We start from the raw sequence: 20005 nt of genomic DNA, 5'->3' as shown, positions 1-20005 counted from the left end.
GTCATTTTTGATGGGTCTAGGAAATAGGACCTAGGAAATACACCTAAAGTACTCTGTTTTGTTTTTGTTTATTCTTACTAAAGCTCAAGTTTATCCTCTATTGAACCTCACTAAATCATTTCATAGTTATAATATCTAAGATGTACAAAAATTTCTATGCCTGCTCCAAGATTTTTTTTTATTGTGTTCTATGCTAATAGCTTGCTTTTATAACACTACTACTGATCTCAGGTATTAAGTTGTTAACAAAATATCCTCTATAGGGATATAATTAAATAAGATAGGTGGCACCAAAGTAGTATATGCTGCATGATGTTGAAGAAATTACATTGGCTCGATAGGAGAGCCATTCATCTGGCTTTGCTACCACTTAACTCTGGCTCTGGTCAATCTTTTCATCTTTCTAGTCCTGGTTTTCTTATCCGAGAAAAAATCTTTAATCTCTAAGGTCCTGTCCAGCTTTAGCACTTAAGGATACTACATACTCTTGGTAAAGTGTCTTCAGAACTGTGTAATAGAGGTTGAAGGAGCGCTATAATTGGTGATTAACATTCAGCCCCTTGTTACTTATGTAACTTCTTCAGCAGGCTTGAATTTCTCCCCAGAAAATGGGTTATTTTCTATCACATCATCAGTCCGTAAATTTTTCAAACTTTTTTTTTTTTTTTTGAGATGGAGTCTTTCTCTGTTGCCCAGGCTGGAGTACAGTGGCGTGATCTTGGCTCACTGCAACCTCCACCGCCTGGGTTCAAGCAATTCTCCTGTCTCAGCCTCCTGAGTGGTTGGGACTACAGGTGCACGCCACCACACCTGGCTAATTTTTGTATTTTTAGTAGAGAGGGAGTTTCACCGTATTGGTCAGGCTGGTCTCAAACTCCTGACCTCAGGTGGTCCATCCACCTCAGCCTCCCAAAGTGCTGGGATTACAGGTGTGAGCCACGGCACCCGGCCATTTTCCAAACTTTTATGCGCTGCTTCTTCTTGAACACTTTGCCACTTAGAAATTTCTTCTACCAGGTACCTAAATCATCTCTCTCAAGTTCAAATTTCCACAGAACTCTATGGCGGGGCAAAATGCCACCAGTCTCTTTGCTAAAACATAGCAAGAGTCACCTTTGCTCCAGTTCCCAAGTTCCTTATCTCCATCTGAGACCACCTCAGCCTGGACCTTATTGTCCATATTGCTATCAGCATTTTGGTCAAAGTCATTCAACAAGTCTCTAGGAAGTTACAAACTTTCCCATATCTTCCTGTCTTCTGAGCCCTCCAAGTTTCTAGGAAGTTCCAAACTTCCCCACATTTTCCTGTCTTCTTCCGGGTCCTCAAAACTGTTCCAACCTCTGCCTGTTATTCAGTTCCAAAGTTGCTTCCACATTTTCGGGTATCTTTACAGCAGTGCCCCACTACCTGGTACCTATTTACTGTATTAGTCTGTTCTCACGCTGCTAATAAAGACATACCCGAGACTGGGTAATTTATAAAGGGAAAAGTTTTAATGGACTCACAGTTCCACATGGCTGGGGAGGCCTCACAATCATGGTGGAAGAATAAGGAAGAGCAAAAGGACATCTTACATGGCGGCAGGCAAGAGAGCATGTGCAGGGAAAATCCCCTTTATAAAACTGTCGGATCTCGTGAGACTTGCTATCACCAGAACAGCACAGGAAAAACCTGCCTCCATGATTCAGTTACCTCCCACTGGCTCCCTCCCATGACATGTGGGAATTATGGGAGCTACAATTCAAGATGAAATTTAGGTGGGTACATAGCCAAACCATATCAGTAAGCATTATTGATTAAATCATTGGTCATTGGTAACTGACTCAATCTCCACTCCTTCCCTGGTTACGTGATGGAGGTGAAAATTACAAGCTTCTAATCAAGGATTGGTATTTCTGGTGACTAGCTCCCATCCTAAAGCTATCTAGGGGCCAGCCAAGAGACACTTCCTTAGAACCAAAGATGCTTCTATCACTTTTATCACCCAGGAAATTCCAAGGGTTTTAGGAGCTCTGTGTCAGGAACTGGGGAAAAAGACCTGTTTTTTATGATACAATAGCAAGAAACCCCAGTCTTTGGTTAATAAGAGTTAAAAGTTAGTACCTGCTTGATAGAAAAAAAAGCATAATACTCAATAGGTTGCATAAGACTTGGTGAGAAGAAAGAGGAAGAACAGCAAAAGCATGGAAGGCAGAGACACTTGGATAAGTGTAAATGAATTCAGTACTCTAGATAATAAAGCACGTGATGGGAGAAAAAGGGAGATGCTAGATTAGAGAACTAAGTAGGCAAGAGCCAAGACCTTGGAGGCTTTTTATGCCTTGGTAAGAAATTTAAACTTAAACTTTAGCCTGTACTCAAGCTTTACATTGCATCAGAATAAGTTGAAAAATATGTAAAAATGCAGATTGACCCAGGAATATGCATCTTTACAAGCATTCACAGGTAACCCTGACACAAGAAATACTGCTTTTGGCAGTGAGGAACATAAAAGTTTTATGGAGAGATGTAAGGTCAGAGTTACAATTTAGAGTGGATTGTTGCAGTTGCCAAGTCCTGGAACTAACATAGACTCAAACTAAGGCAGTTGTGGTTGGGATAGACAGGATGAGATAGATTACAGAAATATATAAAAAGTGAAGTGGTAGAGGCCTGATGATGGATTATGAGGTGAAATAAAGATAGAAGACTGGTTAACTCTTGAAGACTTTGAGCTTGATTGGGCTGAGTAGATGGCAGATGATATTAACAAAAATACAAGAAGTAAAGCTTTAGTGGGAAGATGAGTTCAGTTGTGGACCAGCTGAGGTATGTAATCCTGTGGAATATGTTAGCAAACATGTTCCAATTAGGCAGTAAGATATCCAAGAAGACCAGTGATGAAAATATCCTAAAGTAATGTTTGTAGTCTCTTGAAGCTGTGAGAGAGATGACATCACTCAAGGAATGCCCATGGAGATAGATGCCAAGGACAGAACCCCAAAAGCCCCCATATGTAAGGGGTAAAAGTAGAAAAGGAGAATTTGACAGACTGAAAGGAGCAATCAGAAAGCAATTTGTGGAAGACCAGTAGAAAATAGTGTGCCAAAAGTTTTAGGAAGAAATCAATGGTCCAATTCTGTCAAATGCAACTGAGAAATTTGATAATACAAAGAAAAGTGTTATGAGTTGGTAGTGTGGAAGCCACCTGTGACTTTGGCTAGAGTAGTTTCAGTGGAGAGGTGGGACAGAGAAGCCTGATTGAGGTAAGTTGAAGAGAAAATTGATCAAACAAATTGTGAATATAGGCCAGGTGTAGTGGCTCACACCTGTAATCCCAGCACTTTTGGAAGCCAAGGTGGGAGGATTGCTTGAGCCCAGGAGTTCGAGACCAGCCTGGGCAACATAGTAAGAACCTCTCTCACTCATCATATATATATATGTATGTAAAGAAACAGTAAAAATAGAGTATTCATTTTCACAAGAGTTCTCATGAATAGAAGGAGAAAAAGGATTTTATCTAGATGGAGGAATGCAAGGTCAAATATTTTTCTTGTTTTTAAAGTATGCAGTAGACTTGAAAATGTTTCTGTGCTAAAGGAAATGAACCAAAGTAGTGGCAGTGGGGAAAGAGATAGAAGATAAAAGTGAGACAGGAGATAATTGATAGGAACAGGTCTCAGGGGACTAGTCTAAAACACTAAATAAGGAGTTAGTCTGGAACAGGAGAAGTTAGGCTGGCCAGGAAGAGAATTAACTCATCCTCTGTGACTTAAATATCTATTTCCTGTTATGATTTAACCTTACTGTACAGGATGACATTACCATTCTGTACTCCAGGAGGACTTATAAAGTGTATCCAATGTGCAGTTTTATCAATTCATCATGCATAGATAAAAATTTCTATTTATATACAGTATAACTTATATTTGGATATTATAGTATGTCATGTATATTTTGTTAAGAGTAATCTGTTGCCCTGACTGCTATAGAGATTAGCAGAAACCTTTCTGAAACACGATAGGATAACGTGTCTTCTGTTTCTTTTAAAATTCTTTCTTCTTTTTACAGCTGTTAAGCACATAGTGGGCACTTAATAAAATGACACCTAACATAGGATTTGGAAAATGTGTGAATTACAAAGATATAGCCCAAAATATAAAAGGTGCTCATTATTCAGAGTTTAAATTCTTTGAACTTACTAACTCTAAAAATTAATACCAGTTTTTAATAGGTGCCTTTTACCGTACCAGAATTCAACTTGTCACTAAGCATAAGAGTTTTTTTTTCTATTTTTCTATTTTATTTCTTTTCACATCATACAGGTAATGTGCTGATATTGTAACAAGGTTTAAGGGAGGCACATCTCACACAAAAGCATGAAAACCCAGTCACCATGCTTATGAATCACAAAAGGATTCTAGGCATAAGATTATGATTTGGCCATTAAAAAAAAATTGGGCTGGGCATGGTGGCTCATGCCTTTAATAAAAACACTTTGAGAGACTGAGGCAAGAGGATCGCTTGAGCCCAGGAGTTCAAGAACAGCCTGAGTAACATAGTGATACCCCGTCTCTACAAAAAAATTTTTAAAAAGAAAAAAAATTGTCTTTGATGATAACTTGGTAGACTTCCAGCTGGGAGCATCTTTATTTTATTTATTTGTTTATTTATTATTTTTGAGATGGAGTTTTGCTCTGTTGCCCAGGCTAGAGTGCAGTGGTGTGATCTCAGCTCACTGCAACCTCCACCTCCCGGGTTCAAGCGATTCTCCTGCCTCAGTCTCCTGAGTAGCTGGGATTAGAGGTACCTGCCACTGCGCCCGGCTAATTTTTGCAGTTTTAGTAGAGAAAAGGTTTCACCATTTTGGCCAGGCTGGTCTCGAACTCCTGACCTTGTGATCCACCTGCCTCGGCCTCCCAAAGTGCTGGGATTACAGGCGTGAGCCACTGTGCCTGGCCAGAGCATCTTATTTAAAAGCATGTATTGTAAAGCTCCATGTGAGAATAGAATGCTACCTTGAGTATATAATGAGGTGCAGGGAAAAGTCCAGGCTACTATCTTGGGCCAGTTATAAATCCTTGATGATTTCAAATTTGTTGGATTATTTTGATGGTGATGATAGTGGGAGAAAGAAATGTGCACATCAAAAGGGATTTTACTAGAGAAAAGGCTGTGAATTTTTGAAAGGTTTTGGTAAGTGTGCCAAATTGCTCTCTAGAAAAGTTGTATTAGTTTACACTTCCATCAGTAATAGCAGTGAGTATGCTCCAGACATCATTTTCCAAATATTAAAAATTACATTCTCATTTTAGAAAAAGTTAAGACTGGCATTGTATAATAGGACAGCTATGTATCAAACTTTGTATCTCCCTGAAGCTTTCAGCCATTGAGTTCTGTAACCAAATGACTTCCTGTACATCTTAAGAAGCAAATAATGCAGTTTTTTCCTCAATTGAAATGTTTGGAGATGTTTGTTTGTTTTTCTCCTTGAAGCCTGTAAAAGTTTGAGTTCATTTTAACGTTTTGGGGAAATTTTCAAGTTCTGATTTCATCTCCCAAGTGTACTTTTCATAATTATTTCATTTTATTAACAAAGTAGGGCCAGGCACAGTGGTGGGCTGGGTGTGGTGGCTCACAGCTGTAATCCCAGCACTTTGGGAGGCCGAGGCGGGCAGATCACAAGGTCAGGAGTTTGAGACCAGCCTGGTCAACATGGTGAAACCCCATCTCTACTAAAAATACAAAAGTTAGCTGGGTGCGGTGGCAGGCGCCTATAATCCCAGCTACTTGGGAGGCTGAGGCAGGAGAATTGCTTGAACCCGGGAGGCAGAGGTTGCAGTGAGCCAAGATTGTGCCGCTGCACTCCAGCCTGGGCAACAGAGCAAGACTCTGTCTCGGAAAAAAGAAAGAAAGAAAGAAAGAAAGAAAGAGAGAGAGAAAAAATAGGCACTACAGATAGTTCACAATTCCCTAACTCCATTTAATATAAGGATTTTGATTTCTCCTTTTCACTGAAAAACTATCCTACTGTTCTTTGGTGGCCAGCTGATAACAAACTTAGTTTATAGCTACTATAACTGAGGTTTGGGAAATCTTCAATACTTCAGATATGTATAGATGCTGGCAGTGTATCAAATTCTAGTTTCTAGTCTTTAGTTCTTTAAAAACTCTTTAGTCACTTTGTTATTCTTACATTTCATTTGTGATAATTGATTAACATGTTTGTATTTGAAGACATTAATCACAATTTAGAATATATAATGGGCACATAGATACTACTCTGTATCTTTTAGATTTCCTTATACCTATGAAAGATGTTATTCAGAATTCAATATGTTCATTTTAGTTTGATATAAATATTTTTCTGAAAAGAGTTGAGCAATAAATGAAATGTTGTGGGATATGCTGTTTGGTCCTTTGGGCTCAAGGCTTAATATTAATAAAAAGACTCCTGAACTGAGCCAGGAGTCCCCAGGTCTAGCCCTAATTGGCTTTGTAACCATGAGCAAATTCATTTATCTTTGTATCCTTATAAAATGTCCTACACAAAAAATGTTATTTTTATGAAAGTATTACTCAAATATGAGGTAGTGTTCTTAGGGAGAAGAAAAAACCTTTGCCTTTGAGAATTGGGATGGAAGGGAACTAAGTTTCTTAATTAAATTCAGCCTGTACTATTAGAGAAGGCAGCACAGTGTAAAGCAAGAGTCAGAACTCATTTGCTTACCAAAGCCAGGAGGGAAGCATGAATATATGAATTGGGCCTATATAAGACTTAGGGAATTGTTGGAGTCTCTGTGTATCTCTCTTGTCTAAAAATCAGATTAATTAAAAATACATGCCATGAAAGTTATACAGAACAGTTCTACAGGGAGGATTCTTCCTGTGAGCTTCCAGTTTTCAACCTCTGGTTTAAAGAAAAAAATGGGCCCGGTGTGTTGGCTTATGCCTGTAATCCCAGCACTTTGGGATGCCGAGGCAGTTGGATTGCTGGAGTGTAGGAGTTCGAGACCAGCCTAGGCAACATATTTTGTCTCTACAAAAAATAGAAAAATTAGCTGGGCATGGTGGTACGTGCCTGTAGTCCTAGCTACACGGCAGACTGAGGTGAATCGCTTGAGCCCAGGGGGGCTCGAGCCTGCAGTGAGCTGTGATTGTGTCACTGCACTCTATCCTGTATACTGTTCAGCAGAGTGCCAAACATGTAGTAGGCACTTAATGATGTTTGATGGCCAGCTAGCTAGATGGATAATAGATGAATGGATGGATAGATGATCGAATGAATGACTAGAAGGCTCTTCATCCTAGCAGCATGTGTATACAGTATATTGAGTTGTCTTTGCGATTGGTTTGCTCTTTTTTTTATTTGAGTCTCATGAGCAAAATATTTTATAACAAATTTTTGAAAACATCTTGTATCTTTTTAACATTCTAGTCTCTTACATCTTTAGGTGTCAAAATTTAGTATGCCCAACATTAAATTTGTGGCGTTGCTTTCACCAGCTTAATTTTCATGAGCTTTGGCTGGGATTTGGAAACATTGCATCTTGTTTTGATGATTTTCTGATTGGCTGGAAGCCTCAAATGGATGTCACATGCTGTTAGAGCAGACTTTGCAAAGAAAAGACAGTTGATCTTTGTTTCAGGTGGTCTGTTCTCTCAGGTTAGGTTTTGTTTGATTTGGAGTGTATTTATTAACTTTAAGGATGAGTTGTATTTTCTTTCTAATATCCATTTGTTCACAAAAACACCTAGTAGGTATTCAGTTCATATTGGAATGAATGAGAAAATGAGCAGCACATCAATTGTAACAAATGTACCACTTTGGTAGGAGATGTTGATAATGGGGGAGGCTATATGCATGTGTGGAGGCAGGGGATATATAGGAAATCTGTCTACCTGCTGTTCAGTTTTGCTGTGAACCTAAAACGGCTCTAAAAGATAAAGTTTATTTAAAAAAAAAAAAACAGCAGAAAGCACTGTAGAGAAGTGGAAACACCATGAGCCTCTGAATAAGAAAAACCTATTTGAATACTGATTCTACCTCTCATACTTATCACTCATCTTGGATAGATAACATGGCTGAGTCCGTGTATATCCATAATATGAAAATGATAATACTTAAACTATATTACAGATTTTCAATATTCTTAGTTTAAATGTAGGTCAACATTCTGATTTTTTTGTTTGGAAAATATGGTCATCATATTTCAGCTCTTGGACTTTTAACCATGGAATTTTAAAACCATATACTTCTGGCCACATTTTAAAAAGTAAAATGTACAGACATGAGATGTGGGGGGAAATCATGTAATTTAGCCACCAATTTGTGCAGTTTGTATAATTATGACAAATAACACAATGCTGTATTTGTTAAGTTTTCCTGTGATTGACTTGAGAATATTGATGAATCTTAAACCAGACTTTTTCTGTTATTCACTTGCTGCTTTGAGCTTGTTTCTCTGCCTATCCATTTTTTATATAGCTCAGAAAATTAAACAATTGAGATCTTGAGTTTCATATTATACTATTAATTTGCTTTTTACAATCATAGCATAGTATATTTAGTAGGACACAGCTGGATTTTCTTTTATTTGCATATGCGTTATGGTAATACTATGACTAGTAACTCATTATTTAATATGGAATATCTACTATAGTGGAAATCTAGAAGAAATATGAGTGCTGAATAAGGTAGTAAGGGAGATTTGTAGTCTATACTTATTTGATCTTTGTTTCCATCTATTTCTCCAATTGTTTTTTTAAAATCTTCATCCATTGATTTATTTATTCTAAACGTATATTCTGAGCGTCAACTATGTATCACACACTATGCTAGGCAATAAGTATGCATTGATGAATAAACCAGGCATAATTCCCTCATGAAGCTTGCTTTATCTGTAGCAGTAGACGGAGTTTTGCTCCTGTTACCCAGGCTGGAGTGCAATGGCGCAATCTCGGCTCACTGCAACTTCTGCCTCCCAGGTTCAAGCGATTCTCCTGCCTCAGCCTCCCGAGTAGCTAGGATTACAGGCATGTGCCACCACGCCTGGCTAATTTTGTATTTTTAATAGAGACGGGGTTTCTCCATGTTGGTCAGGCTGGTCTCGAACTCCTGAACTCAGGTGATCCGCCCTCCTCGGCCTCCCAAAATGCTGGAATTACAGGCATGAGCCACCGCGCCCGGCCTCTTTGTTCTTTTAAAATGTACAATTATTATTGACTGTAGTCACCCTGTTGTGCTATCTTCGAGACAGGGTCTTGGTCTGTCACCTAGGCTGGAGTGCAGTGGCGTGATCTTGGCTCACTGCAGCCTTGACCTCCTGGACTCAGGCAATCCTCCCACCTCAGCCTCCCAAGTAGCTGGGACTACAGGCACAAGCCACCATGCCTGGCTAATTTTTTAACTTTTTGTAGAGACAGGGTCTCAATATGTTGCCGAGGCTGGTCTTAAACTCCTGGGCTCAAGCAGTCTGCCAGATTCCCAAAGTGCTGGAATTACAGATGTGAACCACCCTGCTCAGCCAAATACTAGGTCTTATTCATTCTATTTTTTTTTGGTACCCATTAACCATCCCTACCTCCCCTTCACCCCTCTACTACTCTTCCCAGCCTCTGTTAACCATCCTTCTCTCTCCCCATGAGTTCAATTGTTTTGATTTTTAGATCCATAAATAAATGAGAATACAAGATGTTTGTCTTTCTGTGCCTGGCTTATTTCACTTAAAGTAATGACCTCCAGTTTCATCCATGTTGTTGCAAATGACAGGATCTCATTTTTTAAATGACTGAATAGTACTCCATTGTATGTAAGGGCCACATTTTCTTTATCCATTCGTCTGTTGATAGACACTTAGGTTGCTTCCAGATCTTGGCTATTGTAGACAGTGCCGCAACAAACATAGGAGTACAGATACCTCTGTGATATACTGATTTCTTTTCTTTTGGGTATATACTGAGCAGTGGGATTGCTGGATCATATGGTAGCTCTATTTTTAGTTTTTTGAGGAACCTCCAAACTGTTCTCCATAGAGGTTGTATTAATTTACATTCCCATCAACAGTTTACAAGGGTTCCCTTTTTTCCACATCCTCACCAGCATTCATTATTGCCTGTATTTTGGATAAAAGCCATTTTATCTGGGATGAGATGATATCTCATTGTAGTTTTGATTTGCATTTCTCTGATGATCAGTGACATTGAGTACCTTTTCGTATGCCTGTTTGCCATTTGTATGTCTTCTTTTGAGAAATGTCTATTCAAGTCTTTTGCCCATTTTTTAATTGGATTATTAGATTTTTTTTTCCTATAGAGTTGTTTGGAGCTCCTTATGTGTTCTGGTTATTAATCCCTCGTCAGATGGGTAGTTTGCATATATTTTCTTCCATTTTGTGGGTTGTCTCTTCACTTTGTTGATTGTTTTCTTTGCTGTGCAAAAGCTTTTTACCTTGATGTGATCCCATTTGTCCATTTTTGCTTAGGTTGCCTGTGCGTTTGGGGTATTGTTCAAGAAATCTTTGCCCAGTCCAGTGTCCTGGAGAGTTCTCCCAATGTTTTCTTGTAGTGGTTTCATAGTTTGAGGTCTTAGATTCAATTCTTTAATCCATTTATGTTTGATTTTTTTATGTGGTGAGAGATAGAGGTCTAGTTTTGTTCTTCTGCGTATGGATATTCAGTTTTTCAGCATACTTTTTGAAGAGACTATCTTTTCCCCAGTGTATGTTCTTGAGGTTTAACTCACAGGCAACTTAAGCAAAAATGGACAAATGGGATCACATCAAGGTAAAAAGCTTTTGCACAGCAAAGAAAGTAATCAACAAAGTGAAGAGACAACCCAGAAAATGGAAGAAAATATATGCAAACTACCCATCTGACGAGGGATTAATAACCAGAACACATAAGGAGCTCCAAACAACTCTATAGGAAAAAAAATCTAATAATCCAATTTTGTTCTTGACACCTTTCCCAAAAACGAGTTCACTATAGATGTGCGGATTTCTTTCTGGGTTCTCTATTCTGTTCCATTGGTCTATGTGTCTATATTCATGGCAGTAGCATGCTGTTTTGGCTACTATTCCTTTGTAGTATAATTTGAAGTCAGGTAATATGATTCCTCCTTTTTTTTTTTTTTTTTCCTTAGGATAGCTTTGGCTGTTCTGGGTCTTTTATGGTTCTGTATAAATTTTAGTGTTTTTCCTATTTCTGTGAATGTCACTGGTATTTTGATAGAAATTACATTGAATGTGTAGATTGCTTTGTGTATGTACTATGAACATTTTCACAGTATTGATTCTTCCAATCCATGAACATGAACTATCTTTCCTTTTTTTTTTTTGGTGTCCTCTTCAATTTTTTTCATCAGTGGTTTATAGTTTTCATTATAAGCGTGTGTACAAATTTGTAATTACAAATTATGATAATTCTATGACTGAAATAACTAGGGAGCAGTACATAGATTAAATGTTAGGCAAGGCCTTCATGATGGAGTTATACCGAGTGAGGTTTGAAGAATAAGTAGGAGCCAGGCATGGGGTAAAAGGAAAAGAGTCATTTAAACAAAAGGCATATTCAAAGCCCCAAGGTGGGAGAGAGTTTGGCATGTTTGAGGAGGTTGAAGGGAGGGCAATGTGGCTGGATCATAATGTAGTGGGGCTGAATGAGGAAACTATGGAGAAGTAGGCAAGGATGAAATCATGTGAGGCTTTACAGACTGTAGTAAGAATTTTTCATTTTTTTCCCCAAGAACTATGGGAATACAACTGAAAGGTTTTCAACATGGGAGTGACCATGTTTGTGCTTTGAAAAGATGGCTTTGGATGCTGTGTGGAGAAGAGACTATAGGAGATAAGGACGGAAAGAAGGAGGCCAGTAGGGAGGCAATTGCAGATAAGAGGTGATACTCAGAGATGACAAGAGTTAGATAAACTTAAGACATATTTTGGATATAGAACCTGCAGGGCTTACTGATAAGCTGAACAGGAGGCTTGAGGCAAAGGGTCAAGGATCACTCTAGATTTCTGATTAGAGAAACTGAGGTATATGTTTGCATTGTTTTCTGAGATAAGGAATACTAGTCCTGGGCAGGCTTATGGGGAGAGAATGGAAGTTGAAATGGGGAGTATAGTTCTAACATGATAAGTTTCATATGACTGTGAGACTCTCATTGGAGATGACATATAGTTGAATATATGAGTTCAGAGTTTAGAGAGAGTGATATACAGACAGTCTCCAACTTACCATGGTTTGACTCAATGATTTTATGACTTTATGATTTTTTTGACTTTATCGGAACTGAGCCTTGTAAGTTGAGGAGCATCTGTACATTTGGGAGTCACCGGCAAATAGTTGATATTTAAAGTCCTGGGACTAATGGGATCACTTGGGGGAAAGTTATAGAGAGAGAAAAGAGGGCTCAGGACCAGCCCAATCTTTTGAAAATCTGCAGCATTATAATTAACTTAATTTTCTGACTGATTTAGTTGTTATCTGACAATCACAGAGAATTCTGCATCTCCATGTTCTTTTCACAGCTCATAAAGGCAATTTAATTATTTATTTGTAAATAATTAAAGTGTTAGTCTGTTCTCATGCTGCTATAAGGTCATACCCAAGACTAGGTAATTTATAAAGAGGTTTAATCAACTCACAGTTCAGCTTGCTGGGGAGGCCTCAGGAAATTTACAATCATGGTGGAAGGCAAAGGGGAAGCAAGGCATCTTCTTTACAAGATGACAGGAAGGAGAAGTGCCAAGCAAAACGGGGAAGAGCCCCTTATAAAACCATCAGATCTCATGAGAACTCACTCACTATCATGAGACCAGAGTGGAGGAAACCGTGCCCATGATTCAATTAAGTCCACCTGGTCTCTCCCTTATGGGGGTTATAGGGAGTACAATTCAAGATGAGATTTGGGTGGGGACACAAAGCCTAACCATATCAAAATATTTATTTATAAAACCAAATTTATTTTGTAAGTTAAATGTGTTAACCTGAAACCCACCCACCCCCTCCCCATTTTTTTGAGACAGAGTCTTGCTCTTTCACCCAGGCTGGAGTGCAGTGGCACAATCTCGGCTCACTGCAACCTCCGCCTCCCAAGCTGAAGTGATCCTCCCATCTTGGCCTCCTGAGTAGCTGGGACTGCAGGCACGCACCACCATACTCAGCTAATTTTTGTATTTTCTGTAGAGATGGGGTTTTGCCATGTTGCCCAGGCTAGTCTGAAACTCCTGAGCTTATCCGATCCACCCACCTCAGCCTCCCGAAGTGCTGGGATACAGGCATGAGCTGCTGCGCCCAGCCTGAAAACCCCTTTTAATAAAATATCTTTCTTTAGCCTATTAATAAACTTTTCTGGAAACCAAACATTATTTTGAACACTTCCCTCTTAAGGGAAAATAAATGTAGAAGGTGGAGGAAACTCGACCAAATATCTAATTTGCTAAGAACTTTCCCTAGAAGCTTGTTTAAGTAAGTCAGTCAGTCACTGATAGCAATTTCTGTTCTTGTCTATAACCTCTTCTAAAAACGGAATGGAAAATGGAAGGAAACTTTCCCTTGGATGGGGATTTCCAATTAATTTAAATTTGCTCTATTCAGGCCCTATGTCCTATACCAATAGTAAAAGTTGATTGATGTTTGCCTTGATAGGTGATAATGTTACAGCTCAACCTTTCTTCTGGATTTATAGCTTTGCTTGTCTCCATATGTTTGTTCCATGTGTTTCTTTGGAGTTTTTTTTTTTTTTTTTTAGACGTAGTCTGGCTCTGTCTCCCAAGCTAGAGTGCAGCAGGGCGAGCTCAGGTCATTGCAACCTCCACCTCCCGGGTTCAAGTGATTCTCCTGCCTCAGCCTCCCAAGCAGCTGGGATTACAGGCGTGCACCACCATGCCCAGCTAGTTTTTGTATTTTTAGTAGACATGGGGTTTCACCATGTTGGCCAGACTGGTCTCGAACTCCTGACCTCAGGTGATCCACCTGCCTCAGCCTCCCAAAGTGCTGGGATTACAGATGTGAGCCACTGCACCCAGCCTCTTTGGAGATGTTTGAGCTAGATGTACATCTTAAAGGTTTTTTGTTTTAAAAGTCATATTAAAACCAATCCTACCCAATTCCATTACTCTTGGCTTTTTAGGTAACCCATAAGTAACTGTGGATATTTTGTTTTGCTTGCAGGTTGGCTTGCTTGCCTTGTTAACTCCGTAGCTCTAAAACTCACCAACGTTAATTTTAAAAATTATTCTTTCTAACATGAAGCACTTCAGAGTTCTATTACTTTCACCTTACTGTACCAAAAAATATATATATATATATTTTGAGACCAAGTTTCGCTCTGTTGCCCAGGCTGGAGTGCAGTGGCATGATCTCGGCTCACTGCAATCTTTGCCTCCCGGGTTCAAGTGATTCTCATGCCTCAGCCTCCTGAGTAGCTGGGATTACAGGCACGCGGCACCATGCCCAGCTAATGTTTGTGTTTTTAGTAGAGACGGGGTTCCACCATGCTGTCCAGGCTGGTCTCGAACTCTTGGACTCAAGCTATCCACCTGCCTTGCCTCCCAAAGTGCTGGAATTACAGGCGTGAGCCACCCCACCTGGCCCCCAAAATACTTTTTATGCTACCAGGAATATCCACCTATAAGCCCTCCTCTTGTACTCCATATCACCTTGTTATGAGACTGCTAGCTCCTCTGCCTTTTTTTTAATTTTTATTTTTTATTTTTGTAGAGATGGGGGTCTTGCTGTGTTGCTAAGGCAGGTCTCAAACTCCTGGCCTGAAGCTGTCTTCCCACCTTAGCCTCCCAAAGTGCTGGGATTATAGGCATAAGCCACCATGTCAGGACTTCTCTGCCTTCTTTAGTTATTGTTCCTGTACCCACTTAACCTTTTGTAAATATCATTATTCTCTTTTGGGAGGGATGGAGATTTCTTTCTTTGTTAATGTAGTCTCTAGGAATAGGAATATACACTCTTTTTAATATTACTATTGTATTTTGATTCTTGAATGGGAGCCAAGAGTTCATGTTGATGTTATACTGTGCTGTTATGGCCACTGGGTAATATTAATAATAGTCACCAATTCCATGGGATTCTAAAACAAATTGAAAGCTGTAAACTCTCCATTTTCAAGAATTAGAGCTGGAGTTAGTTTAAAAACAAACATGTGCATAATACAAAAGAAATAATTTAACCCTTTAATAACTTTGAAAAACAAAGAGCAATCATAATGTCTAATAGACCACTGCTTTCCACCAGTGTTTTTCCATTTAACAAAATCAATCAGGCATATTAAAGGATTTGGCTGAAATAAGAGTTCCCTATGTTGTATTAAGGACAGTAACTCATTTCAGTGTGCTACAATGTAATTATTCATCTGTTGTTGAACATTTGAGCTGATATATGTAACATAAGAAAAAAATAGGGAATTTTTTTGTATAAATATTTATACACCTCTCAATTTCTTTAAATTCTGTAATCAACTAATAGGTCATGAACATTTTTAAGATTTTTGACACAATCTCATATTACTTTCAGAAAAATTTTACTATTTTACACTCCCAGCCTTTAGTATGTGAGAGTTCCTCTTTCACTTTTCCCAGGTTTGGAAACATTTATAGTCTCTTATCTTTGCCAGTCTGAAAGATGAAAGTGGAGCTTGTTTTACTTTGCATTTTTTATTAATTAAGTAGAGCATGTTTATTTTTCTGATTTATTTTCTTATTTATTTTAAAAAATCAAATGAATCAGAAAGCACTAATATAAATAGAACAGTATATCTTTATTCCACACTGACATGAAAATGAATTGCCTACAAATGGCTGCAAGAGAGTATATTTTCAAATCTTGTTGTCTTGAGAGATTAGATGTAAACATTCAATTCTGCTATGAATATCTCAAGCTCTAACCAGTATTCAGTAGGATGTTAACATTCTGAGTCCAATGTTCCAGAACATAAATTTGCCAGTTCTCTGAAAACACTGGAACACAAATGGAAAATTCAATAGCCCTACTTCAGTGACTTCCTTACAATCCACCAATGGGCAAAATGCAGGCAAGACTGCCAGCTGCTCTGTATCTGCAAACATTTGTGCAGAACTAATTTTAAGAGCAGATGTTGGAAATAAAGGAAAAAAAAAAATTGCAGCCTCCCCTCTGAGAAAGTTAGACCTATCCCGTGACTTCTCAGATGCCCCATAACCCTGTTAGCCAGAGTTTCATTCCAAAAATACCATATTTTACTTCCTTACTTTCTCATGTGAAAAGTTTTAGAAATGCTTAAGGGAATATAACAACTTCAAAAAGTCTTAGTACTGCTTCAGTTGGCCCTGTATGATGTTGTCATATATAGAAGAGTCTTTGTCTGCAATTAGAGTTTACTCATGAAAGATTCCATTCTGACCTTTGGGGTGTGCAGACTTCAATTGTATCATATCCATCTAAAAGAAAGCCTGTTTGTTTTGTATTGAGGTAGAAATTACAGATTATGAAGAGAAAAACTCTAAGAGAAAACTCTTATTTTTATCAGATAGACAGTGAAGCTATGGTAGTTCAGTAGAAATTTGCTAAATCAGTGTCTGAATGATTTCATGTACAGATTTTAGATTTATGATATCAGTATTCCAGATCTCCAAACAAGTTCACACAGACCCCAGTAGATGCCTGTGTGACACTTGTCAGTATCCTCACTCACATGTCAGAGTTTAATCAAATCTGGTTTTTCCTGGGACTTGCTTACTGCTAAAAGGCTAAAGGTGTTCTTTTGTTATTATTTGATTTTAAAATTTATTTTTTGTTTAATTTTTTAAACTAGGTAATACATTTACAAAGTTCAAAAGTCAAAACCTCATAAAGGGTATATAGTGAAGTCATCCTCTACTTTCGTACCCTGGCCATCCAGTTCTCTTCACAAACAATATTAATAGTTTTCTTTGTCTCTGTAGAAGCACTATGCATAGACATGCAAGCATACACACAAACATTCTTCTCTTTTACACTAATGGTGACATACTATATACAATATTGCGTATTTTGCTTTTTTTTTTTTTTTTTTACCTATTCTGCCTTAGAAATATTTCCATATTAGTACATCAAAAACTTCCTTGTTTTTATTTATTTCAGATAATATTCCATTATATAGATATACCATAATGTATTTAACCAGTCTCCAGGATATCGTTATTATAATAAATGCTGCAATGAGTAACACTGGGAAAATGTTATTTAACATAATTATAATCAATTCCTAGAAACAGAATTGCAGGCCCACAGGGAATAGTTTTATTTTTAATAGACATAAAGCTAGGATGGGACCCAAGGTCCTATCCTAAAACCAAACCTGGAAAAAAAAAAATAGTACCGACCAATATCCCATGCAAGAAGTTCATGCCTAAGCTCCAGGTTTTTTTCTAGGATCAGGCCAATGACTATCATAAACACCTATGCTTTAGTATCTATTCCTACTGCCTATGAGGAGAGTTCTGATTTCAACTGGGCCTGCGCTCTGTGCAGAGATCAACACAGACTGATTTCTGCAGGCGACCTTCCTGCACTTCATATGGTTTATGAGAAAAAGCCGTTGTCAAAAGCAGCTTATTCTTTTCTGCAATTTTCTTTTCAGAGGAACTCTTTTCTTTGGCAATAATCAGGGGGTCTTATTCACAAGGGTCTCTGCTAATCTCTTGCCCTGGGCAGGGTAATTCTTCCCTATGACTTGGCAGTTCCCCGATCTTTCATTTCTACCTTGATGCTCTCCTACTTTGAGTCTCTAGTCTCTTGCTTTTGTTAGTTAGGGCTAAATTCTTGTCCTGAATCTTCCCTTTGACCTAAAGCTTAGAGACCCATGGTGTTTCTCTTTGGCCTCCATAAAGACACAAAGCATCCCAGGCAAGGGACACTACAAGGGGACAGCCTTGTGGCTATCTCTGAAGCCCTACCTCAAACTTGAGCTTCGACTCACCAGCAAGCTGCTCTTTAAGGTATGGTTGGCTTGGATTTCGGGCAACCAACACTCTTGATTGTAGGAGGCATTCCTTGATTACTGAAGTCCCTAGATTACTAAGATCCTCCTTTAGCTTTTGGGAGTTTCTCACCCCAGTGGTTCTCATGACACCTCCCAATTATGGTTTAGTAGGTAAGACCCCTTATATTGACCATCTCTCTAGAATCTCTGTCCATTGAAGCAATTTCTGAATTCATCTCCAAAATCCTTTTCCTAAGATGGAAACTAGTTTAGAGAAATGTTCATTTCTTTGAGAAACATCTCTTTTTAGACACTCTCACTCCTCTGTTCTCTGGCTCTGGGGCATTGCTATTTTATGGCTAGAATCTTTTGAAACACTTCTACTCTTATCCCTTTACTTATTTCCTGACATTGCTCAACCTGTAATCAGCTCTGAGCTACCTCTATTAGCATTCTATAAAGTCCCACTTTTCTAGGTTATTTTCCATGATGCTGGATGAGAGGGACTGAAAAGTCTGCCAGTTTTTCTCGCCATCCAAGGGAATGGGGAGGATTCTGCAGGCCCATGACCAATATTCGACAGGGCTTCTTCCAAGAATTCCCTGGTGGGAACTGAATTTTTTTTTTTTTTTTTTGAGATGGAGTCTTGCTCTGTCGCCCAGCCTGGAGTGCAGTGGCGTGATCTCAGCTCACTGCAACCTCTGCCTCCTGGGTTCAAGCAATTCTCCTGCTTCAGCCTCCCGAGTGGCTGGGACTACAGGCGCAAGCTGCCACGCCCAGCTAATTTTTTGTATTTTAGTAGAGATGGGGTTTCACCTTGTTGCCCAGGCTCATCTCGAACTCCTGAGTTCAGGCAATCCGCCCGCCTTGGCCTCCCAAAGTGCTAAGATTACAGGCATGAGCCACCGCACCTAGTCGGGAACTGAATTTTATGTAAGCACCTTGTCTTCTGCCTCCATGAGGGTTCCCCCAAGGCACTTGGCAACCTCCCTATGGTGTTGGCTACTGAAACGTGGGTGACCGAGGCGAAAGGCAGACTAGGACAAAATGTGTAATTGGGCTTCTCTCATCTTTAACAATTTTATGGATTCAAGGATCTTGAGGGGTAGGTACTACCTCTGCTGTACCCAAAATTAACTATGAGTTTTTAGTACATGTCAAGGGTTTAGATCAGGAAGAAGAGCTCTAGAGAGTTATTCAGGTGATATTCTTCTCAGATAGTTTTAATCATTGGTATAACTGCTTCTCCAAAGAATAGGGAATGAATCTCTTTGGAAGATTATACCTGAGGTTTACAAGCTTTCACTTAGCTCCTTCTAGGCAGCTTCTCTCATCATAGGGCACTTAATCAATTAGAATACAAAAATGACCTTGTTACAGTGTGAGGACATCTTGTGGTCAGAATGCTATATAGGAAATTAATTACAAATACAAGACCATCACTCACTTTACTCCCAGTTCAGCCTGGTAGTTCTTAATTTTAGGTATCTCTAGCCTTCCTTGATATCAATCTAGGTTCCTCTTCTAATACTAGAGCTAAATCTTTCAGTTCTCTTATTTATTAAAGAAGGAATAGAGCTCTTTATTTGCGAGGAAATAGGCTCTTTTCACAATCATCTGACACCTAACTTGGTAGTCTCAGGGTTCTAAGTAACAGCGATCTTTCTGCACTTGTCTTTCTTTCCTGGCATACATACCCAAACAAATGTTCAAGGGATGCTTTTCTCTCCTTTCTTACTCAGTGTCTTCTTTTCTTCAAATGCCTTTCTGAAGTTCCTTAGTTTTTCTAAAATATCTGCCTTTTGCTGTTCAAACCTTCATTCTGTAAGGAAATAACAGAACTCCACCTCTTTGCACACATACAGTGATCATATTACGTGATACACACGTTAGCATCTCTAAAACCTAATTTACTTTCATAGTCCAGGTCCCAAATCAAGCTACACAGATTTTTTTTGTTAAGTGTTTGTGTGGCAGGGGCTGGGGGAAGTTGATGATTGTATTTAAACTACAGATAGCTCTCATATATTGGTCTGAGGAGGGAAATAAATAACTAGAATGCTACAG

General features: G+C 38.8%; 1 protein-coding gene and 1 non-coding gene across 5 annotated transcripts in view; one reads left to right on the top strand and one right to left on the bottom strand.

Annotated features, from left to right (window-relative positions):
* The window catches only part of SSH2 (slingshot protein phosphatase 2), a 301846-nt gene that overhangs the window by 42541 nt on the left and 239300 nt on the right, over positions 1-20005 (top strand). The window lies entirely within an intron of this gene.
* On the bottom strand, positions 4295-4398 carry LOC129018529 (small nucleolar RNA U13). Its single transcript, XR_008495348.1, has one exon. It is a non-coding gene; the product is annotated as a small nucleolar RNA U13 (small nucleolar RNA).

Source organism: Pongo pygmaeus, chromosome 19 (genome assembly GCF_028885625.2).
Source record: "Pongo pygmaeus isolate AG05252 chromosome 19, NHGRI_mPonPyg2-v2.0_pri, whole genome shotgun sequence".
Classification (NCBI taxonomy): domain Eukaryota; kingdom Metazoa; phylum Chordata; class Mammalia; order Primates; family Hominidae; genus Pongo; species Pongo pygmaeus.
Note: the sequence above shows the minus strand (reverse complement) of the source record. Positions and strands in the feature narration are given on the sequence as shown.